We start from the raw sequence: 26,365 nt of genomic DNA, 5'->3' as shown, positions 1-26,365 counted from the left end.
ACAACTAGACAAACACATCGAAAACTTCAACCTACTCGACCCCTTTCAATCAGGATTCAGGAAAGGCTGCAGCACCGAAACGGCAATGCTCAGTGTTATTGATGACATCCACCACTCACTCGATAATGGCGAGACTTGCCTTCTTATCCTCCTTGATCCCTCTGCAGCGTTCGATACAGTCAAACATTCAGCCCTCCTTAACGCCCTTAAGACCCAGTTCAACCTAAATGGTACTGCCTACAAATGGTTTGTCTCCTACCTACAACACCAAACTCAGCAAATCAAAATTCAAAACTGTCTTTCTAACCCCACTCCTGTCTCCCTTGGAGTTCCCCAAGGATCTATTATCTCTCCCTCCCTCTTTAACCTCTTCATGGAACCCCTCAGCCTCATTCTTAAATAAGTAGGCATCAACTACCACCTCTACGCCGATGACACCCAAATCTATTACAAGATTAAAACTCATGATGACATCCTACACCTGAACAACACCCTCACCAAGATCCAAACCTGGTTCCATTCCAATCATCTCGAACCTAACCCTAATAAAACCAAAATCATTCTCTCCTCCCCTAAAAATAACCCTCTGCCCGTTCAATCCTAGATCTCTGACCTTAACGCACTCAACTGCTCACTCACCTTGTCCAACTCCGTCAAATCTCTTGGTATTTCTATCGACAACACCCTAACCCTCAACGTCCACATCAAAAACTCAGCTAAAGGAGCCCTCTTCACTCTCTTTCACCTCAAGAAAATCAAACCCTTTATACCTACCTGTGATTTTAAACTTGTTGTTCAGTCACTTGTTCTTTTAGGTATTGATTATGGTAATGCCATCCTCAACGGTATCCCAAAGGACTACTTTGCTCCAATCAAACTTGCAGCTAGGCTCATCACAGACTGCAAACATTTCGATCTCAAATCTCTTAAATGGCTCCCTATTAAAGGCAGAATCAACTACAAAACTGCCTGCATTACTCATGAAGTCCTCCACCAAAACACTCTGCAGTACCTCTCCAAGAAACTCTTCTTTGCAGGCACCACCCGAACTCTGAAAAGCACCAACATCCTCCTCCTAATCCCTCTACTTCATAAAAAAAAACGAAAGATGGTCTCTCAGACTGTCGGAAAGAACCTGGAGATACCATCCCTCTCCCTCCCATCTTGCACTCCTCAGACGTGCTAGATCCACGTACAAAATACACATCTTCAAGGAAAAGGCATCCTTCTTCCGCACTCAACTTGATCGTGCCACAAACAGACTTAGGAAACTCTTAAAAATCATTCAAAACCAAACTTTCACTGCACCTCCAAATCTGATCGCCTCCTCCGCCAGATGTGAAGACATTTCCCACTTTTTCTCTGAAAAAATTAGCTAAAATTGATCAATCCTTCCTTCCCAAACAGCTCCCCTCCAACTCCCAATGCAAACCTGTCATCAACGTTAATTCCTACACCACACCCCTCCACCTGTAGACCCCTTCTCTCTTCCGATTGCTACCTTACCGCTCCCTAGCGAGACTCCACACCTACCTACTTCCCCACCCCCTAACCACTCTTCACACCTATTCCCTACCACATCTCCGGAATCCAACTCCCCTAACTCACAATTAAAGAATAATGCCTCATTGCTCAACTTCCTCCCCATGACTGAGCTAGAAGACCTTAAAATAATTGGTAATCTTAAACCGTCCTCCCACACAAAAGATCCCTTACCCTCTAACCTTATCCCTGCCCTTAAGCAAATCATTACCCTATACTGGACCAAAATCATCAACACCTCTCTCTCTATTGGCTGTGTCCCCAACTCCCTTCAACTTGGACAATTCTCTTCCCTAATCAAGAACCCCGATGCTGACCCAATAACCTAAATAATCTACGCCCCATCACTAACCTCCCACTTCTCTCAAATGTCCTACGACAACTAGACAAACACATCGAAAACTTCAACCTACTCGACCCCTTTCAATCAGGATTCAGGAAAGGCTGCAGCACCGAAACGGCAATGCTCAGTGTTATTGATGACATCCACCACTCACTCGATAATGGCGAGACTTGCCTTCTTATCCTCCTTGATCCCTCTGCAGCGTTCGATACAGTCAAACATTCAGCCCTCCTTAACGCCCTTAAGACCCAGTTCAACCTAAATGGTACTGCCTACAAATGGTTTGTCTCCTACCTACAACACCAAACTCAGCAAATCAAAATTCAAAACTGTCTTTCTAACCCCACTCCTGTCTCCCTTGGAGTTCCCCAAGGATCTATTATCTCTCCCTCCCTCTTTAACCTCTTCATGGAACCCCTCAGCCTCATTCTTAAATAAGTAGGCATCAACTACCACCTCTACGCCGATGACACCCAAATCTATTACAAGATTAAAACTCATGATGACATCCTACACCTGAACAACACCCTCACCAAGATCCAAACCTGGTTCCATTCCAATCATCTCGAACCTAACCCTAATAAAACCAAAATCATTCTCTCCTCCCCTAAAAATAACCCTCTGCCCGTTCAATCCTAGATCTCTGACCTTAACGCACTCAACTGCTCACTCACCTTGTCCAACTCCGTCAAATCTCTTGGTATTTCTATCGACAACACCCTAACCCTCAACGTCCACATCAAAAACTCAGCTAAAGGAGCCCTCTTCACTCTCTTTCACCTCAAGAAAATCAAACCCTTTATACCTACCTGTGATTTTAAACTTGTTGTTCAGTCACTTGTTCTTTTAGGTATTGATTATGGTAATGCCATCCTCAACGGTATCCCAAAGGACTACTTTGCTCCAATCAAACTTGCAGCTAGGCTCATCACAGACTGCAAACATTTCGATCTCAAATCTCTTAAATGGCTCCCTATTAAAGGCAGAATCAACTACAAAACTGCCTGCATTACTCATGAAGTCCTCCACCAAAACACTCTGCAGTACCTCTCCAAGAAACTCTTCTTTGCAGGCACCACCCGAACTCTGAAAAGCACCAACATCCTCCTCCTAATCCCTCTACTTCATAAAAAAAAACGAAAGATGGTCTCTCAGACTGTCGGAAAGAACCTGGAGATACCATCCCTCTCCCTCCCATCTTGCACTCCTCAGACGTGCTAGATCCACGTACAAAATACACATCTTCAAGGAAAAGGCATCCTTCTTCCGCACTCAACTTGATCGTGCCACAAACAGACTTAGGAAACTCTTAAAAATCATTCAAAACCAAACTTTCACTGCACCTCCAAATCTGATCGCCTCCTCCGCCAGATGTGAAGACATTTCCCACTTTTTCTCTGAAAAAATTAGCTAAAATTGATCAATCCTTCCTTCCCAAACAGCTCCCCTCCAACTCCCAATGCAAACCTGTCATCAACGTTAATTCCTACACCACACCCCTCCACCTGTAGACCCCTTCTCTCTTCCGATTGCTACCTTACCGCTCCCTAGCGAGACTCCACACCTACCTACTTGGTATTTCTATCGACAACACCCTAACCCTCAACGTCCACATCAAAAACTCAGCTAAAGGAGCCCTCTTCACTCTCTTTCACCTCAAGAAAATCAAACCCTTTATACCTACCTGTGATTTTAAACTTGTGAACTCTGAAAAGCACCAACATCCTCCTCCTAATCCCTCTACTTCATAAAAAAAAAACACACCATCACGATCCTTTCGTGGTAATGCCCCTATCATCTGGAATGCCCTCCCAAAAAACCTGCGCTGTAACCCCTCCTATTCCAGCTTCAAAAAAGACCTCAAAATCCACCTCCTCAATTATTATTGGGGATCCTAACCTGTGACCTGCACGTGATCTCCAATCACCATGTTATATTTGGCCAGTAAAACCTGTCCATTTCCTGAACATCATCTACCTAATTACCTGAAATCTATAGCTTTTGCCCCTGTTTTCCTATTTGATTTGTATATCCCGCATGGTGTCTTCATTATTCCTTATCTACTTGTATGCCATGTTAGCATAATTATTATTGGGATTCCTAACTTGTCACCTGCACTTGATCCCCAATCACCATGTTATATTTGTCTAATTATTTATCCATTTACTTAACATCACCCACCTAATTACTTGAAGTGTTTATCTCTTGCACCTGTTTATCTATTTTGATTTGTATACTTCGCATGTTGTTTCATTATCTTTTATCTACTTGTGTGACATATATATATTATCTTACTCATGTAAAGCGCTCTGATACCTCTGGGTCTAGCCAGCGCTATATAAAACTTTTAAAATTAATAAATAAATGAACAAACTTGAAAGCTCTTTTCTTCATTCTGGAATTATTCGGCTTCACACCTGCAATTGCAGATATGCTTAAGAAACTTTATCAGAGGGCCAAGGTTATTATTTATTCTCATGAGGTGGGGATGCCTCCTATCCCTGATACCTCTTACCCTTTTCATCGAACCTTTAGCCTCCATGATTTGACATAATCAATCTATTCTTCCACCTATTGGGGGGGTAAAAAATGATGGATTGGGATGCAGCCCGAGTGATAGCCAATGGCTTAAATTAATTCAAGCATTCCATCCATTAACTTGCTGTTTTTTCGTTTTGCTCCCCGAGTATGCCAGTGATGCCCAGATGTGAGTCCCAACCTCACTGTGCACTGGAACCAAGCTATACCTTGCTGAAGCGCCCTAACTAGGCTGAAACCAGACCCAGGTTGCTTGTGTTCTGGTTCAGGGAGGACGTGGCTTTACAGTTCGGGCTTGATTGCTTCCATAAGTAGGGGTGTCAAGACTGTTTGCACATGGTTGGGTCCTAAAAGAGATGGCAGCGTGAGCAAAAAACTATGTATTGGGATGAGGCTCGAGTGATTGCCAGTGGCTGAGATTAATTCAAGCATTCCATCCATCACCTTGTTGTTTATGCATTAGCCTTGATAGGCAGGCCTGCCTATTTCAGGGCCTGAAGTACTTCCTAGAGGAGAAACAGGTGTAACTCCCAGCTGGAGTTGAAGACTGTTATGTCATCCAGGTAGGTGACACAGAATCTCTCCATGCCCACCAGGACCCTGTTGACCAACTTCTGGAAGGTCAACGGGAAGGGGCTGTCTGGGGTAGAAAATGCACATCTCTCTTTAGCCCCCCACAGTCAGGGAAATTGTAAGGGGTTCTCTGGGGTAGAAAATGCCGATCTCTCTTTAGCACTCTCAGTCAGGGCAATCCACTAGTACCCTGATGTTAAGTCAAAGGTACTCAGGAACAAGACAGCTTCCAGTCTGTTGATGAGCTCATCAGCTCAGGGAATGGGTGAGCATTAGTTTTGATAACTAATGTGAGCCCCCTATAATCCACACAGACCCTATGTTCTGGGGTGGCACCCAGTGGGGCCGCTCTGGGTACCAGCGCCACAAGGCTGGCCAGGGACTAAATAAGTGATCCATCACCCCCAAGCCAAACATCTTGGATATCTCCACCATGATGCTACCTCTCACTTTGTCTGACAGTCTGTAAATGTTGTTCTTTAAAGACATGTTGTCTCCATTATCTAGGTCATTGGGTACACAGATGTGTAAACCAAGGAGTGATGGACAACAGTGTGGCAAACTTCACCAGTAACTGGCGGCAGTCCCCCTGTTGTTTTGTGGTCAGGGTAAGGGAGAGATTGAACCCTCAACTGTCCCATCCAGCTCCTTGGAAGATAAGAGAGAGGTTCACTCTCCTTTTCCACCCCATAACGTTGCCAGGAGCAACGTGACTTCAGACCTCTTGCAATGTGGCTTGAGGCAGTTTATATGGTTCACCCTTTAGGGGTTGCTAGGGGTCTTGATCTCCACTAGGTAAGTGACCTCCCTCTTTCTCTCCTTTACCTCATAGGGCCCAGACAAGCGATCTTGTTGGGCCCAGGGCTCCACAGGCTCCATAACCCACATTGTTTGGCCAGGTTGAAAATTGACCAGAGTGGCCGTCTGGTCATACCAAAGCTTCATAACCTTCTGGCTGGCTTCTAGATTGCCAGCCAAGTAATGTAGAAGCCAGCCAGGAGGTTCTTCCAGAAGTGCTGCATCTGTTATCAGAGAGCCAGCATGTAGCCGACTACATCCAGGGGGAGACTTCTTGGGAGCGTCCTCCTACTCGTCATTCAGCAAACTTAGAAGTCCCCTTTCAGTACTATCATAGAAGAGTTTGAAGGGGCTTATCTCAGCCCCCTTCTGTGGCACCTCCCTGTAGGCGAAAAGCAGGCATAATAAGAGGATACCCGACTTATGCCTCAGGGGTTTAGACAGGTCCATGATTGTGCCTTTAAGGGTTTTGTTGAATCTCTCAACAAGCCCATTAGTCTGAGGATGATAGAGTATGGCTCGGAAAACTTCTAAATTAGTCCACACTGATCCCACATGAAATTCATGTGTGCAGACATTAATTTAGTGCCCCTGTTGGACGCTTCTTCTTTGTGGAATGCCACCAAGGTAAAAATCCTCATAGGGACCATGGTCACTGCAGGTGCAGTTACAGATTTCAGCGGTATGGCCTCTGGGTATCTAGAGGTATGATCCACTAAAACCTGGATGAACCTGCCGGCTAAGGCAGTTTGGTGACTAGGGGCACAACAGTGTTGATGCCCACCCTTTCAAAGGTGTTGCCAATGACTAGTAAGGACTCCAGGAGAGCCTTGAACTTTCTACCTGTTTTCTCATTGTCCTGGCAGGTGGGGGCATGACTTGCAGGATGTATCTGGGGCTTTTTTTCATCCAGGAACTATAAAAGTGAGTGATACACCTGGCAAAGGTCTTATTCTGCCCTAGATGTCCTACCAGTGATATAGCCAGTCCCAGCCCTGGAGACCTTAAACACAAAGTTTTCCCAGGCTCTGCAACCTTAGGCCCACTATATAGGAGGTTATTCTCTCAATATATGTGTTAAGCTCCAGAGGTGGCACCAGCAGTCTGGGCCTCAGCTTGCTGCTTTAAGCCCTCTATAAATGGGCACTCCTTCTGGGCTTTAAAAAATTCCTCCCTGGTGGGCCCACCCTTAATTTGCTATCCTGCAAGTTTAGTCAGGTCTCCCAGTTTAACAATGTCCTCCCCTGTAGATCCAAGGACGGTGCCCTGAGGTTCTGCATCCTTCTGGACCATGGGAGTTTCAGTGGCTGGTTTGTCACTGCCCATTTCTTTCCTCTTCTTAGCAGGGGCCTGGGACATTTTTCCAGGCTCCAGGCCTCCTTGACTCCCCTCTCTGGAAGCCATAGCCAGGGTCGACATGCACACCTACTCAGGCTACCCTATCACCAGGTGTGACCTGAGCTTTACTTATTTCCAGACTGTGTGCCCCAGATCATTGGCTAACAGACAATCCATAGGCATGGCATAGATCACTGCTATTTTTGGAGAACCTGAGAACCCCCTTACTCAAAGGGTTCCAAAGCCACTGGGTAGTGGCTCTCACAGTTGTCTGCATCGACAACCTGGTGAAATTCATTGGGTATCACTTGCTTTGAGGACACCAGATGACACCTTAAAGTAGACAATCTTTCTCCTGTGTCCCTCAGAGCCTCCATCCTCTGACCATTGATGGTGACCTACTGCTGATACTTGGAAGTATTGAAGCCCTGTGTGCTTTGGACACCATCTCCTTGTCACTCTGGAACACCGAGGTAATATTTGCTTTCTCCCCCATGCTAACTGGGACCACCTCCTTCCCAAGCACTAATCTGGCCACCCCATTGTCTGCCTACTAGTGAGAGCTTTGCTCTCTTGAAGCTTTTGGCTACTCTCTTAATGTGCTATTACTTAGTATTCTAGGGGAAGAATCTCCCTGTTTTCTTGTTAATGAACCGCATCCTAGTCTGATCAGGTTGGTACTGGTTGCCATTAATGTGTGAACTATTTTTTGAGCCTCACTGAACTTCACTCAACCATCCAGCGCCTTGAAAAATGAATCCACAATATCTACCCAGGACTGTTGGGGAAACTTCTGGCTGTGACTAATCTTCTGCCTTTAGCTTTCAAAGGTGAGACCATATTTCCTGGTAATAATGTTCTTCGTGAGTGAATACTTCATACTGCCACCCTTTCCTTAAAGCTAACAGTACATCCCTTCCTTCATTGAGCATCTGCCTCCAGATACTGACCCCCCAACCCACGTCAGGGACCCTGCACATCTCTTGGGCAACCACATAATCCTCAAATCACTTATTTATAGTACTCCCCATGAGGAGGTTAGGCACCAGATCCCTGGGAATGTGGACTCCCCTTTCTCCATTTGGCGTTGGGGTGTCACTGACACCATTGCTGACTGAGGCCAGATTGGTTTTGAGGTCCAGCTTCTGTTTATTCATTTCCTGGGCCAGCAGAATTTTCTTCTTTTCCAGAGCCAGTTTTTCTTCCAGGGTCATGTCAGCTTCTGCCTTCTCTCTTGATAAGCCTCTTTCTTCTTGAGCCTTCTCTTTTACTAAAGCTCTCTCTGCTTCAGCCTTTGTTTCCAGTTGCTGGTTCAGGATCTGGCAGTAGACCAACTCCTGCCTGCCCCTCTCTCTCTTCTCTGGAACCATGATCAGGGGGTTGTCATCCTCATCTTACTTCCTTTTCTCCTGCTCCTCTTTAAAGTGCACCTTCTCATCCTCTTCATGTGCTGCAGCCTGCAACTGGCGGGCCTCCCACCAGGCTTTGAGGGGCTTCTATAGCTAATGCTTCTTGGACCTCTTATTTGCCAGACGTCCCCTCTCCCTGCAGAATCCTCTGAGCTCAGCCACAATGTGGCTCTCCATATTATTGCAGGCAGAGTCGCAGATGCACAAAGTCAGGTGGAATTGAAGTGAAATTGGAAAAAGCAAAAGAGACCAATCAAAGAGTATTTCAAAACAGGTTGAATCACAAACACAAGTACTGAATACTACCGTTGTCACATATGTGAAAAATTGGGTTGTTGGTGGTGAGTGTTGTGAGCCCTATTCAAGCAACAGCCACAATCCTTGACAGGGTGAAGCATAAAAAGTCACTAAATTATCCTGTGCTTAACCCTCTGGTCATTTGGCACAAAGCAGTCAGGCTCAACTTAGAGGCAATGCCTAAAGTATTTATGCAGCACAGAAACTGTAATTAAATAAAAACATCACACAATAAAAATCCTACACTACCTTAGAACAATAGAGTAAAATTGAATACATGATTTTACACCAGAACAATGAAAGTCTTCAATTTCAAAGATGTAGATAAGCATAGCGCCACTCCCGGTCATTTTATCATGCTGGACTGAGAGAAAGTCATAAGTGCAGGCCAACCGTGATGGAGCACAGGTCAAATACAGGAACCAGGCTTATTCTGCTGAAAAAGTTACCTTAATAAATTTCATCACTAAGTGACCAGTCCACAGTAGAAGAGGCTACAGGAAGCAGGGAGGGTGTTGTGGATCGTAGTCACTGTAGCGTGATGATCCTGTCAGGCGTACTGGATGGTTGTTACTTGAGTTTCCCATTGACGGTCGACATGGACTGCCGATGATGTAGAGCAAAGTACAGATCTTGCCTTGATGGTCATCTCTGGAGATCCCTGCAGTGTGTAGAGGCAGGCTCATCGGAGATTCACATTGGCAGGCGGCACAGGCGGCATAGGCGGCACAGCCGGCAAGACTTTGGCATGAATTAGGCTGTTTGCAGTGTTGAAAAGCCTAAAACTTCAGGATTTCTCCTTTTCTTCTAGCAAGAACTCAACTGATGTCAAACTTAGGGTCCAGAATCTGAAAGGGTCCTCTTGGGGGTCAGGAGCTCACTCCAGCAGAGGCCGTCAGGGCTCAGGCAGGTCCAGTGCGTCATGTTAACTGGCCAGTCGCAGGAAGGCCATTGGAGCTTGTTATGTCCTGTTGCTCTGAACAGGAGGTCATTCAGCTGACACTTGGCATCACTTCAGGTAGCCTGGGTTGAAGGGAGCAGGTCCAGCATTCTGCCTCAGACAGCAGGACAGGCCCACCATGCAGGGCAGTCCTCAGGCAGCAGGGCAGTCCTTCTTCTATAGCATCCATAGGGCAAGAAGTGAACTGAACCGTTGGTCCAAGGGTCAATTATTTATACATGGTGCCATCTTTGAAGTGTGAGAAACCTCTAGGCTTAGACTACCCCCCAAATCTGGTTCTGGAATTTGATTTCCTCTCCCTGCCCAATTAAGTGGGTGGCACATTAAGTGCTGCAGGCCCATTAGTAGCATTTAATTTACAAGCCCTGAGTACATACCACTTTACTAGAGACTTATAAATAAATTACGTGAGCCAACTTTACTATGTTTAAAGAGGGAGCACAAGGACTTTTTTCACTGGCTATGAATGGTAAAGTTGCAGAGTCTTAATACAAACAAAAACTAATTAAACAAAAAAGGGAGAGGGAAGGCATAATGCTTAGGGGAAAACCACACCAAGGGTGTAAGGTCTAACAGGCATCATTGCTCTTACATGGTTTAATACAGAAACAAGTTCCCTGCTTCTAGCTTGGCCTTGTTAGCAATTTTTGAGAATTTTAATCTTTGAGAATACCATAAGGGCAGGAATTTAGAGAACGTTAATCTTCATTTATTTATTAATATACATATTTTTTGTTGTTTTGCATGGCTGCAAGATCCTAGCTGCTTTTGTCATGAAACTGTATGATCAACAGATTTTCCTAGTAAAATATGGGAAGTTAAGGGGCACAATGCCAAGCCAGAAGTCCTCAGTCACTCTGCTTGATTGGGCATGGCCTAAGTCTAAGGCCACTATTCTTAATTTTACATAATTAAAAAATAAATGCTTCTGATTGATAAATTGTAGTCTTCCTCCAAAGCTCTTCCTTCTCCTTGTCTACCATATTGAGTGAGGCAATCCACATTCATTTTCACAGATCTTTGATAGTTAGGAATATGTTCCTTTCATTTGAATATTAGTACGGCATTTCAATTATTTACATAAATAACACAAACTTGTATGTACCAGCCCTCCACTCTTTCGGAGAAAAGTCTTGGCAGAACGCTATGCTATTACAGATGTAAGCAACCTTGGTGACTGTGAGAAATTGGGTTATTGGTTGACCAGCGTGTAAACCTTGGTCAAGCCTAAACCACAATCCTTGTCAGAGAGAGGCACAAGCATTAACCTGTGTTCAACCCTCTATTAGCTTACCTTAGAGGCAATGTGTAAAGTATTTATGCACAACATCAAACAATAATACTGTGAAAACACAGACAAGAAAAATCCCACACCAATTTAGAAAATAGAGTAACAATTAAATAAATCTAGACCAAAACGACAAAAATTCCATCAATTAGTACTGGAGATGTGCAATTTTAAAGGCTTTAGTGAAAAAGCGCATAAAAGCACAAAGCACCTATTAAATGTGGCTATCTAGTCCCACCAGACTGAGAGAAAGTCACAAATTCAGGCCGCCCAAGATGGAGCACAGGCTTGCTACAGGGACCCAGTTAGGCCAGCTGAACAAAGTGCTTTAATCCTAGCACAATATCTGCACCTGGATCCGGCATCGGTTCTGATGAAGCTGTACAGCGAGACTACGTGGGGCTTTGTATTGGTCCTGGTGAGCTGTGCAGCGAAGCAGGTGGGGCTGGCATGGCAGTATTAACAAGCATTTACAATGCAACGGTTTCGCCTTTGGAAAAGTTTGAGCTATTGGCATTGTGAATGACAAACTTTTTATTTATGTGATGGTTTTGAAAACAGATAAATAAATGGCATTGTCATTTACAATGGCAATAACTTAATCTCTCGCAAATGCGATTTGTATTGCAACTATTTCAGTTAGCATTTTGCACTACGATGAAAACTGGCTAAAGATAAATACAAAAAACAAGTCTTAGCTAGGAGGTAATACTCACCAGACAGAGACACCCGGAAAAAATGACTTCACTTAAACTATCATATGTACAGCACTAAACATTGCACATCCTTCGTTGAATAACTGTTTGTTTACTGCACTAAAGATTGAAGATTACTCTAGTGTTATTTCTATAGTGCTCACATGCTTCAGAGCAAAGAGGACTTTAGGAAAAACACTTGTAAACAAATAATCATCGTGGAATGAATTATAGTCAGGCATTGTAGAATTACAGTTCGTTTTGGAGCATGTAAATGCTATAGACGGGAAATGGTTAAAGGTGCTGGTTCAGAATTTGTAGCTGTGGTTCTGTGCATTTGCAACGGGTGCATTTAGTCGCAAAGTTTCAAACTAGAAGACATGGAATTCATTCCTAGCCTAATAAACTGATCAAATTGTGTGATCCTGTGTAAATCATGTTTTGCCACTATGCCCTATTTCACTTTCGAGTTTGTGTTGGGCAGGAAAATACATTATTTTTTTAGAGGGGCCGGGGAAAGCTCCCACTCAGCCTGACCCAGGCTGCATGTCTCTTTCACAATAACTCCTCACTGCTCCAATATCTACAATCTCAGCCTTTCACAGAAAGTGCAGCAGACTCGGGTAAAATGTCGGTCCGATTACAGCTAGACGCGCCCCCGCGTATTCTTCCTGTGGCCCAGTCCGCTGGCACACACTCTTATTATATAGCTACTCACTAACTCTGTTGTGGGAATTGACAGGTGGGAGTGTAAGGAAGCAGCTGTATGTTAAATAACTAAACGGAATCTCCAATTATTGAGCGCTATAATACCGAAACTCAATTGCTTTTGGGAAAACGAAACACAGAATATAATTTCTTTTAATGTAGCATTGTTACGGGACATCCACTAAATTGTCTCTGATTATTACAATTCGCTCTTCAATGGAAGGACGTCACCAAAGTTAGGCCCAAGCAACGTTTTGTAAAGCGCTCGCCTAATAGAGGACGAGATGTAGCAATTTCGTTGAACTGAATATTGTTAAGCAGACTAAAAAACTTATCTAAAGAAGACGAGTATTCATTCCACTCAGGTCATGTTTGGACATGTAGGTTTGTAAATAAGATTTGGGCATACGTGTCTATAAACGATATTTCAGCTATCAAGTGGAAATATTACTCATTTAACACTGGCACTCGTACAGCAATGCAAGGCATTGAAGATCATACAGACACACATAACGATCATGTGACGTTCACAAGTATAAACACACACACACGTATGCATGTTTGTAAATAATAACCATGGGGCCTCCAATGAGAACAACTGCATTATCAGAAACATGTCATGATTGGCACTGAAGACGAAGGCTCTGCGGGTATCACAACACTTGACATCTCAATTAATCTGCCTCAAAATCAATCACGGTTAGTGAATCGTGTAGATATATTTGGAGTAAATACCGTATTTAATGTGACCTGGATTTAGATAATACGATGATTCGCGAGGAGGCGCGCCTATGTTTCAGGAAACTTCAAAAACAGAAGGTGCCCCTCAATCCAAGCCAACGTTTTCAGAGCACAATTCTGCTTCCGCCGCCTACCTATCGCCTACGCTGTACCTGACAGAATGAATGCCTTCGATGAGTGTTCAGTGAACAAACATACCCCAAGAGGAGGAGGGGCAAAGCCCCGATTGCATACGACAGACCTAGACCCTAGAATTACACACATAAATACAACAATAAAACATGCGTGAGATGCATCGCCTATTTCGAATCAAATGCAAAAAAAATGGCGTTACTGCGCATCACAATGGATCATGTTATATGTGCAATTACAATTCTCCAAATCAAATGCACGGAATGGATTGTGTGTGCCAGTCAACACGTTCACGTTCACGACAGCGGGGGGGGGGGAAACGGGCACACGGACAGCGGGAGGGGGGCGGGAAGGCAAGGAAAACAAGCACTCACCTGGACTTCCTCCGGCGGCGGTCGGCCGCGGAATGGACAAAACAAAATTCATCTGCCTCAAAATTAATCACGGTTAGTGAATCGTGTAGATATATTTGGAGTAAATACCGTATTTAATGTGACCTGGATTTAGATAATACGTTGATTCGCGAGGAGGCGCGCCTATGTTTCTGGAAACTTCAAAAACAGAAGGCGCCCCTCAATCCAAGCCAACGTTTTCAGTGCACAATTCTGCTTCCGCCGCCTACCTATCGCCTATGCTGTACCTGACAGAATAAATGCCTTCGATGAGTGTTCAGTGAACAAACATACCCCAAGAGGAGGAGGGGCAAAGCCCCGATTGCATACGACAGACCTAGACCCTAGAATTACACACATAAATACAACAATAAAACATGCGTGAGATGCATCGCTTATTTCGAATCAAATGCAAAAAAAATTGTGTTACTGCACATCACAATGGATCATGTTATATCTGCAATTACAATTCTCCAAATCAAATGCACGGAATGGATTGTGTGTGCCAGTCAACACGTTCACGTTCACGACAGCGGGGGGGTCACGGGAACGGGCACACGGACAGCTGGAGGGGGGGCGGGAAGGCAAGGAAAACAAGCACTCACCTGGACTTCCTCCATCGGCGTTCGGCCGCGGAATGGCCAAAACAAACATGGACAACAAAAAAATAAACCCCGCCCACGGCCGCATGACGTTGTCAAAGGGGCAGGATGAGTAAAAATCGCCGGAACGCCCCCGAATCTGCTCCACAATTGACGGACAGATCTCTGTTCCAATGTCTAGCATCCATTTATGGAGCTAGCCAATGGAACAGAGGGGCGGGACATGAGTACACATCTCTAGACATAAGCTTTCGCCTTGCGTAGAAAGTCTGCTGCGCAGCCTTTCGGCGAGGCGAAACCTAAAAATGGCACACAGGTTGTAATGACAGACCTGAGACATGTTTAAAGGGATACTTAAGTGTGTGTCACAATAAGTGCTGCAGGCCCACTAGTCACATTTAATTTAAAGGCCCTGGGCACATTTACTAGAACGTATAAGTAAATTAAACCTGTCGATTAGGTATTAGCCAATTCAACTTTGTTTTAAGGAGAGAGCATAAGTACTTTAGCACTGGTTAGCAGTGGCAAAGTGTGCAGAGTCCCAAAAGCCAACAAAACCGGGTTCAGAAACAGGAGGGTGAAGGCAAAAAGTTTGGGGATGACCCTGCTGAAAGGGCCATGTTCAACAGTTACCTTTACCAACTGAGGCTAATCTTAGAGTTTTCTTGGGTGTTGTGTTTTATATACCCACACCTTTTAGGTAACAACCATTGCCAGTACCATTAGTCTTGAACAAAGAGCACAACATGTAGGATTACAGCTCCAGTGGCATAGCTCAATGAGAGCAGGTTATGCAAAATAAATCTAAGATTTCCTCCACTACCTGACTCATGGCTTACACCAAGAAAGATTGATTTATGTGGGTTGTGCCACTATTCCACAGTGTAGAGTCATAGATTAGAAAAGTATCTCCAGTTTGAGCAGCTGTGAGATTTTTTAGTGAAAGGTCAATACACATTTGGACGTGGTACTGGAATCCATTGACTGACCTCTAATGAGTGTCATTAGTGGGATTCAGGGTTCTTCAGAAGTATTGTGGTATTGCGGAAAATGAGTTAACGCTTGGATCTGTTCAGTTTAAATGGCCCTTTACTGCACATGATTAAATGGCAGACAGACAGCTTCATTTGTTTGAGTGACATGTTATTAATCACTTAAATATCTATCGTAAGGGTATATTTGGCGGCAGCACCAGCGACGTGGTGGACTCCACTCAGTAGTTTATCTGTAGCTGCAAATGAATCCTTCACTCCATTACGAGCTGGAAACTTATACTCCTTACAAGGGCAAACATCTGTTAAGGTAAGAACCAATTTAATCCAGATACAGGGATCTTGCCATTTAAATAGATTCTGGCGCTATTCTCACCATATTGTTCAGTCATCAGTTTTATCTCTGTTTTATCCCCCATCGGACGCAGGACATCTACTGGTATTCTGAAGTATGTATGTCTGAGATGCTCCTAAACCTCCAGCTCAGTTGATAATGGCTATTTCATTAATGAGATGGGTGTGTACATCATCTGTAAAATTTTGGGACTGGAACTGATGTGTGCCTGTTAAAAAGCAGCAGTAAGGGTGTTGGCCCATGGATGAAACTGCATGTGAATTTTAGGTATAGACTACACAGTGCATGCGCTGTGCTGCCAGACATATTGTTCACAATTCAGTGGACTTACAACACTCCCACAGCATACTATTAGTTGTTTTCATTGTCACACTCATTTGTAATCTTTCCATTGCTTAGCTCTCAGAGGCTTCCCTTCATTTCTTTTGGTAGCTCCTCCCTGGAGCATGGACCAAGTACATGTGTTCTTCCTCGTCTTTTTTTTCTCATCTTTTTGAAACACTCTTTTATTTTTATAAGCGTTTCAGCATTATTCCTGGGTGTGCTTTCCTACTTTTAACATAGGCATACAGCTTCTTATTTATGTTGCTTTCTCCCTATCTGCTGTTTCTATTGATGCTTTACTTACTTACACCCACAACTGTATAGTATGTCACTTCACTCTACGCCACTCTACTCTACACCACTCCATTCTACATCACTCCCCTCTACTCCATGCCACATCAATCCATGCCACTCCACTCTAAGTCACTCCATGCCACTCTACTCCATGCCACTCTACTCTATGCCACTCCACTCTATGCCACTCCACTCTTCGTCCTTCTACGTGACTATACTCAATGCTTTTCACTCCATGCCACTCTACTGTATGCCACTCCACGCTGCACCATTCTATACCCTTTCTTACACCAACCAAATCTACTCTATGCCACTATACTCTACACCATGCCACTCTAATCCAGTCCACACTAAGCCACTCTACTCTATATGACTCCACTCTACTCCACGTCACTCTATTCTACATCACTCTGCTCCATTCCACCCCACCCCACTGCGCTCTATGCCAATCTACTCTATGCCATGCCCCTAACCTTTAGCGATGCTGAACAGCAGCCATGCTGGTGTCCAACATGGCTAAAAGACATCGGCAAAGTCAATAGCTCTCACATAGGCTAGCCCTATTGGCTTTGCTGTGCTTGTTTTGATTGAAGCCCAGCTAGTATCAATCCTGACCAGCTGAGTCTAGTCAGATCAAATCCACTGTAGGATTGCTCTAAAAAACTCACTCATCTGTTCACACAATCGTTGAGAAAAATATGTTCAAGTTTCCTAAAATAGTGGTTATTAAGAATATTACTATTATTATAACTGCTGAAGTGGAGCGTTGATGCACAGTTGGCTGATAATGAAAAAGTCAAGTTCTGCGAGTGAGATCCTTAATCTAATCTGTTCAGATCAAAGAAAAGTATTTCAGAGGAAATTATTTCAAAAGTGTTAATATTTCTTGCTTGCTACCAGCTTTGTTTCCATGGTGTTAATTCTTAGATGATAAAGGTATTTCAGAGTGTGTGTACCTGAGCACTGATGCCTATGATGGTTGCAGTATTATACAACAAGCATTGGCATAGCCAATAGGTCTAGCTTTTGGGACCTTGTAAGTGTTTAGCCATGAAGCACATTGTCCTCCAATGGCATGCATACACACTGAACATCTTGGCATAATTTTAAAAGTGTTATTTTTTAAAGTCTACATGAAACGAGAAATGTTAAAAGTAATGTACATGCACAAGGTGCACTGGAATGAAGCTTAGGTGGTACTCACTTCCACTCTGTATCCTGTGCTTATGGCTTCCAAGTAATGTGCTTATGGCTTCCAGGTGATGTACTTATGGCTTCCAAGTAATGTACCTGCATAAGGTGAATTGGCACTGAATGAAGATAGTGATACTCCTCCCCTTACACATTTGCTAACACTGCCTTCCTAAAATTGATTTGCCTGCGAACACTGAAAGATGACACAACATGCCAGGTTCCCGGAAAGGCTTGCTAAGCTGAGGCAGAGTCAATTTAATAGGCGGGTTTCACTCACAGAAACGGCCCGTTCTGGTGCTTCATATGAAGCAGGACTCCGGCGGCGTTATTGTTAGCACTTTATATTTATGTAGTAGTAGTACAAAGCTTTATTTCGATATAAAATATCTTAAAAAGCACATTGGCAGTTAAAAATACAATTCATTTTTAAAAGACATTAAATAACACTTTGACAAAAGTACAACAGTAAAAAATCATTAAACCATTTGCAGCTTTGGACACAATTAATAAGTAGATGCCTTGTGAAATTATCCTAGGTTTTTCAGTCTGATCACCCCCGCCCAACTAAGAAATTTAGCCACCCAACAAGCTAGGGTGGTGTTGGGATCTGTCTGCAAAATTCTGAGGGCAAAAGAATGATTCTTAGTCTCAAGCTGGCGGCAAACAGGTTTTAACCATTTCGACCTAGGTTTATTATAAGCGCTACATACAAAAAAAAAATGTGGGATAGTTTCAGGTGCATCGGGACAAAACGGGCAATCAACAGGTGTTTGGTTGGGTGGTTTCCACTTGCAGGTGTGTTGACGAACCGGAAGAGTTCCCAGTCTGAACTGAATGTAAAGTGCCCTATCTCTGGGTTTCCTAATGAAATCCAGGTAGGGTTTAAGACGATGTACTGTCTTGTGTAGACGGAACTCATCTGTCAACCTGCCCAGGTTGGTATCTCTAGAATCTTGGGCATCAACCCATAACCAATAAGCTCTCTTAATTTCCAGCTTTGTCACCGATACACCTGACTCCCATGCAATATTAAAACCAATAGCCATTAAAAGCTTCTTTACCCTAGTAAGCCAGACAATTTTGTGGGACACCTGCATATTCATGACTTCTCTAAGGCCATCTGCATAGCTAGATAGCTCAGGTGTACGCCACAAACGGGCCCAATAGAGAAGCGGGCGCAAGATAATATGATCTTTGATTGATTGGCGACCCATATCGCACTGAAGTGGTTTGCTTGGAGTACCCCTAGGTAATGAGACGAGCTCTCTAAAAAACTTGTTTTCGGCTGTAACAAGGGGATCAACGTTGTTGAAACCCCAGAGCTCAGCTCCGTACAATGCACTACCTACTGCTTTTGCTGCATAGATCTCCAGTGCAGGTGCTATGGGTCTGGATGTTGAGGCTCTATGTTCCCTCCCAATGACTGCCAGAACACACTTATGGTTCAAGGCTATTTTCTCAATGTGTGGGTGCCATTTCAATTGATCTGCTATCCTTATCCCTAGTTAGTCAAATGTTTTAACACGCTCTAGGGGCACCTCGTCAAGTGTAAGCGTACAGTTGGCTTTCCTGCTAGGGTTAAAATTAAGGAGCTTGGTTTTGGTTGTATTAATTACCAAGCCCCTTAAGTTACAAAATATACAAAAGCGATCTAAAAGCTTCTGGAGCCCCATTGGTGTTTTAGATACCAATAGCGTATCATCCGCAAAGAGCATGGCAGGGACTTTGTCACCAGCCAGGGTAGGGGCATCAGCATCAATGTCAGACAAAAAAGAAACAACCCCATTGACAAACAGCGAAAAGAGGGTCGGCGCAAGGATGCATCCCTGGCGGACACCTCTATTTACCTGGATTTTGTACGTTTTCCGCTCCTGTGTGCCCCAATGGATGCGTGCATAATTTCCATCATGCATACAGGCCAATAAATTCAAAATGGGCAAGGGAAACCCCATCTCCCGCAAAACTGTCCACAGGCGCTCTCTGGGAACCAGGTCAAACACGGTCTTTAAGTCAATAAAGGCCAAATACAGACCGCCCTTGCCAATGGTTACTATCTTCCAGTGCAATAAGACCAGCCTGAATGCCTGGTCTACAGTGCTTGTGCACGTGCTAAAACCTGCCTGGAATTGGGAGATGATGTTGTTCTCCTCTGCCCATGAAAGGATCCTCTCCAGAAGGACCCTGCCAACCACCTTCTGGCCAGCATCAATGAGGCTGATTGGACGATAGTTGGCAGGGTCTCCCCTTGGTCCCTTCTTGTAAATTGGGATCACTTCGGCCCCTTTCCAGGAACTCGGGACCGGAGACCCCTGAAGGAGGCCATTAATCAAAAGGGAGAAGAACTTAGCCCATTGATCGATATTGGCACGAAATAGATCGCCTGGAATGCCATCCTGGCCCGGTGCCTTCCCAGATACAATTTTATTAATAGCTGCCCCAACCACTTTTTGCCCTACAGGATCAGTGAAGGACGAAGTGTTTATCGTGGGTGATGTATCGTGTCCAAGGGGCCCACTATTATCTATTACCCCTACACCTTCATACAGCCTCCTAAAATGGTCAAACCATTCCCCATCAGTAATATGATTGGGTATTGGTTCAGTGTCGCCACCATTAGAGCTTCTAACCAAAGCCCAAAAGCGCTCACCGTTTTTTGACTGACTAGCCAACTTCAGCTCCTCCCAATGGGAATCATCCCAGGCCCTCCTTGCCCACAATAGAGCTTGCCTATACTGGGATTGGGCCAAGGGAACCTCAACAGCATCACGAGTTTTAATGGCAGATATCAAATTAGATTTTGCCCCCCTACAGTCCTGATTATACCACTTGTCTGCAGGTTTCCTGCTCCTGGATTGGCTTGTGGCCTGAGTATCAAGGAAAAGAGCGCCCATCATGTCAATTGTTTCAGCATAGATCTCTTCAACCTGACAGGGTCCCAATTCGTTGATGCAACTTAAGGAGAGCTTCTCAGTCTGGTCTCTTACAATCTCCCCCAGGGCACTGGTTTTTTGTTCATCTAAGATGAATTTTTGCCATTTAATGAATTTTCTACAATTGGAAGGTATTATTTCCCTGGTCAGCATCCTCGGTCTACTATTAGACCGAGGCTTCCCACTAAACAGCTGATTCCTCATACAAAGAGACAAGGGATTATGGTCGCTATGGATAGATGGAATGACCGTCATGTCACTCACATATTTCCATAGCCTCTTGTCAACCAAGATGTAATCTATTCTGCTTGGGCAGGAGACCCTATTGTAAGTGTGGGCTCCCGAAAAATCAGATGGCGTACGCCCGTTAACGGCTACTAGGGCATGCTCAATTATTAGGGCATTCATTTGAATGACAATCGGTGTCCATTTTTTAATTGGAGCGATCGTCAGTTGCGGTATGCCCCATCTAGCATCCTCATCGTGAAATCCTCCAACACCATCCACAGCCAGCGGTTCGAAAGTACAGTTAATATCGCCGGCAATTAGGGACAGGGAGTCAGTGGGGCAACTTAGGAGTAAGTCTGATAACACAGAAATAGTCGGAGATTTAGCCCCCCCTTGCAAACCTCTTGCATAAACATTAAAAAGCTCCAGGGTCACTGTAGCCTGAGGATCCCTGATCGTTAGCCTCATCAGGTCCATTGTTGTACTATGGTGGTGGGTAATTTTACAATTTAACGCAATTTGTACCCAAATTAACAGTCCGCCCGACGGGCGACCCCACCCAGAACAGGCAGCTGGTACATAGAAGGAAGAATAGCCAGACTTATACATTGGCTCAAGGCACCACGTTTCCTGAAAAATGCACAAGTCATATTTATCAATGAGGCTATTCCAGTCAGGGAGCAGTACTTTTTTGCGCAAGCCCGCTACGTTCCATGAAATACTGTTAAGGTTACCGTTATAACCGTTAATGGGAACAGCATCAATGTGTAGCGAGACTGGCCCCTGGACAAAACCTTTGTCGCTACCCACAGTTGGAGTCAGACGGCCAGCCAATACGGGCACTATAGGCTCCGTGAGCCCGTCATTACCAATTCCCACTAGAACAGTGGAGTCCAGAGAGGTCATCATGCCCAACGAGTGATCTGAACCTTGGACATTATCCTTATTACCCCCATATGTTAGTGTAACCAGGGTTGGGAATGGAGTGTCATAGGGTACTGGTAGCCTGAGGTGACTATTTTCAATGGTTCTAGTGGGGACAATTGGAACAGGAGAAACCCCTATCTGTCCCGGAAGTCAGTCAACAGCTTCTAGCCCGCTGTACCGGTTATGGCAGCGGATAAAAGGTGGGACAAACTCGGGGCCTAACCAACCTCCACAATTCTGGTTACCCCCAAAGTTAAATCTCCCAGCTCTCCGTTGTATTAGAGTCCAACTGTCATCTATGGGAGGTGGAAAACCGGAGGGATAAAAATAGGACAGTGGCAGTGCTAAAATGGAAGTTCCTGGGCCATGATTTTTCCAATTGCAAATGTGTCCCACTGTCCTGGGATCGTCAAAGTTGACTAAGATACAGTCTCTCCTAATGACCTTGTCTAAGTGTCCCACCCATGAAACGCTTTTGACCATCAATATTCTACTCACAATATGCATAGGTAGAGGTCTAAATTTATTAAGCCAGGCCACAACCTTGTTGCGTACAGATGCATATGATTCCTGTTCACCTTTTTCCAAAACTGGTATTCCTGCTAGAACTACCAAATAAGGACGTACTTCCGGGAGAAGATCGATGTTAATTCCTACACTGGCAGGTAGTTCCTTCGGGGACCCATCACCCAAATTTGTTCGAGACGTTTTGCTCTGAGTTACACCTGGAGCCATGGCTTGTAAATTAGGAGAGGGAGCAGCTGTAACCAGTATGTCCGAAGGCTTGGGTAGCGGGATTATAGAATCTGTAACAACTCCCACTCCCAAAGGTTTAGAAGAATGGACCTCAGCCCTAGGTTCCTTTGCCTTTGTCCGTAAATCAGCCTTACAAGAGGACACAGTACCAATCCTATCTAGTCTTTCCTCAATCTTAGTTTACCTCTCAAGAACTGGGCGGAGAAGAATTCTGAAAAGATCTCCTATCTTGTTAATGATGGGATCCTCCACATCCAGCCCGTTAGGTACATCACTTTCTGACCCGTTGGCTTCCGAGGACAATCTCACAGGGGTCATAATTACGTTGGGAGTATGTACAATTGCCTTAGTAGTCTTGGGGGCCTGCCCTTTGTTGATTGGAGCTTTTCCATTACGTTTGGTTACTTTTTCCAGCTTTTGGACATTACTAGTGACCAGACGCTGTTTAGTTTTTGGAATAGCCCCTTGACGCCTTTCCCGAAGTTGTCTAGTATTATGCTCCTTGACGGGACTAGGCTCTGTTAATAGTACGTGAGGGGTTATCAAAAGCAAATCAGAGACCGTGGTTTGGTTCCCTTCAGAAAGATTATCAATATCACAAGCCAGCGGGTCAGATATTAAAGACTCCAGTGAGGGAAATACATCAGGGTTAGATGGACTGTAATGGTTGGCCGGAGTCCTGGCACTGGCTATTGGACCCATTGAAGATCTTCTGGCAAGTGCCAGATCCTGAGAGACCCGCCTCTCCATAATTGTAATATTCTGGTCAATGGCAGTATTCATCCTAGTGATAAATTTGTCCATGGAACCTATCAGGTTTACACTAGCCGTCTTTAAAGCTTCCTTAGCTGCCATTTGCAATTATATCACAACCATAATACAATTACGAGAGTACACTGTGCAAACAATAGGAGTCACCCGATGCTGAGATGTAAGGGGGTGGCCCGCCTCGCCCTTGTACCAGCTTGAACGGGCTTAAACGGGCCCACCCTTGGCCCGGGCTTGGCCTGGCTCGTCGCGCGCGCGTCCCGCGATGCGGGGCCCTCGTCACTTTTGAGCGCCTCCGGGCGCCAATCTGGCGGCAGCGGCCGCAAAGGATCCTGGGGATGGTAGTTCTCCCTCCACCCGGCGGCTGCAAAATGGTGTGCTGCGGTGGCGGGAGGGAGAACACAGGAGCCTGCAAAGGTCCGAGAGTCTAAGGATCGATGGGACCAAGGTTAGTGCGGCCCCTCTTCAAACACAGTCCAATTTTTCAAATTCGCCCGCTCCACCGGGGCCCTCGTCACTTTTGAGCGTCTCCGGGCGCCAATCTGGCGGCAGTGGCCGCAAAGGATCCTGGGGATGGTAGTTTTCCCTCCACCCGGCGGCCGCAAAATGGTGTGCTGCGGCGGCGGGAGGGAGAAGACAGGAGCCTGCAAAGGTCCGAGGGTCTAAGGATCGATGGGACTAAGGTTAGTGCGTCCCCTCTTCAAGCACAGTCCAATTTTTCAAATTCGCCCGCTCCACCCTGGCCCTCGTCACTTTTGAGCGCCTCCGGGAGCCAATCTGGCGGCAGCGGCCGCAAAGGATCCTGGGGATGGTAGTTCTCCCTCCACCCGGCGGTCGCAAAATGGTGTGCTGCGGCGGCGGGAGAGAGAACACAGGAGCCTGCAAAGGTCCGAGGGTCTAAGGATCGATGGGACCAAGGTTAGTGCGTCCCCTCTTCAAGCACAGTCCAATTTTTCAAATTTGCCCGCTCTACCAGGGCCCTCGTCACTTTTGAGCGCCTCCGGGCGCCAATCTGGCGGCAGCGGCCGCAAAGGATCCTGGGGATGGTAGTTCTCCCTCCACCCGGCGGCCGCAAAATGGTGTGCTGTGGCGGCGGGAGGGAGAACACAGGAGCCTGCATAGGTCTGAGGGTCTAAGGATCGATGGGACCAAGGTTAGTGCGTCCCCTCTTCAAGCACAGTCCAATTTTTCAAATTCACCCACTCCACCGGGGCCCTCATCACTTTTGAGCGCCTCCAGGCGCCAATCTGGCGGCAGCGGCCGCAAAGGATCCTGGGGATAGTAGTTCTCCCTAAGCCCGGCGGCCGAAAAATTGTGTGCTGCGGCGGCGGGAGGGAGAACACAGGAGCCTGCAAAGGTCCGAGGGTCTAAGGATCGATGGGACCAAAGTTAGTGCGTCCCCTCTTCAAGCACAGTCCAATTTTTCAAATTCAAATTTAAGAAAGACCTGGCATGATTGAGGGTGCATCATTAGGTCGCATTAACAAAAATTATAAACTTTTAAAAAACAACAGCCACATGCATCAAGCTAAAAAACGGTCGCAAACGGGCAGATTCTCAGAATCTGCCCATTTGCGACCGGTATTTTTGCATTTGCATTTGGGATGCATCATCCCAAATGCAAAAATCGCAATTTAAGGAATCTTAAATTGAGATTCCTTAAATTGCGATTGCATTTAAGGAATCCCAAATTGAGATTCCATAAATGCAATGCAACAAAGTCAAAAAATTAGCTAATAGGGGGAGCAAATTACCATGAAGTTGAACTTCATGGTATGTGTGTGTGCAACATATGTGCACAGATTAAATTCAGGGGTGCAACAGGGTGTCCTTTTGACAACCTGGCACCCTTGAAATTGCATTCACAATTTGTGATTCTCTAATTGAGAATCGCAAATTGAGAATGTCTTCCCGTTCATTAGGAATGAATGGGGAGGTATTCCTTAATTGTGACTCGCAATTTGCGAGTCACAATTAAGGAATATTAAGAAATCGCAATTTTTTTAGCGATTGCTTCATGCATAGCCTTTTGCTATTCCTTATTAGAGAATCCTTATTTTTCGCTAATAAGGAATCGCAAATGGCATTGTTGATGCATGTGGGCCCAAGTGACCAAGTTGCTGCAAAATTAACACAGCGGCAGCCGCGGCCGGTAGTAGGTGTAACTGCAGGGCGGTGACGTGGGGAGGGGCAGGGTGGGGGGTAGTAATGTATGGATTACGGACTTTAACAGGTAAGTAAACATATAAATAAATAAAACGAATTTCGTTGTGTGCACTGCATCACCAAATGCGATACAGTGCGCGCAACGAAATTCGTTTTATTTATTTATATATTTACTTACCTGTTAAACTCCGTAATCCATACATTACTACCCCCCACCCTGCTCCTCCCCCTCCCCACGTCACCGCCCTGCAGTTACACCTACTACCGGCCTTGGCTGCACAGCGGGGAATATGGTGTTTCACAAGATAAAAAATGTAGGCAAATGACACTTTTCAGTAAAGATGCATGAAAGCAGGTTCAGAATTGCACTGCATGTATGTTAATGAAACGTGAATAACAACTATATTGATAAAAAATGTCAATGAAAAAGCATGTAAGCGCTTTCCGAGTTGCACTACATAAAAAACGTAAGTTAATTTGCTGGAGTTAAAGCGTCTTGTTAACAAGCTGTGTAAGTAGTTCCCTGAGTTGAAACATAAAAATGCTTGAGGATTTTTAACCATTTAAAGGAAGTGAAGATAAAATAAAGTAACAGAATAGTAAGTCATAACGTAAAAAATGTACTTGAAATGACATTAGGTGATGAGGGTTGGAGGCGAAGAAGTGGCAGAAAGAAGGGGGGAGGCTGTTTGTGTGGAAATGAACACGTCCTGCAGCAGCTACACTGTAGCATGTTTGGAGTTACTGATAACAAAATTATAAACACTATTTATCAGCATTGGGAGACTTGGAGAATGCAACCAGTGATTAGTGCTTATCTACCTAAACCGTATTTCCATCGTCTGATGCATTGCGCTCCTAGAGCAAATTTTGTGTGCAGCGGGCGCAGAACAACCCCTTTGCCGATGTGAAAATACACAAGTACTATAACTCACTGCAGAGAGTTAAATGCCCCCTCCCCCGCCAACAAATATTCAGGACTTACAGAATGTAGTGAATAAAGAAAATGCAAGGCTAGAGACATTGTAGGCAGTTTGAACACGCAGGCATGAGATGAACAATGCCTACATACCT

The sequence above is a fragment of the Lissotriton helveticus genome, chromosome 8 (assembly GCF_964261635.1).
Source record: "Lissotriton helveticus chromosome 8, aLisHel1.1, whole genome shotgun sequence".
NCBI lineage: Eukaryota > Metazoa > Chordata > Amphibia > Caudata > Salamandridae > Lissotriton > Lissotriton helveticus.
This window is presented reverse-complemented; position numbering follows the sequence as displayed.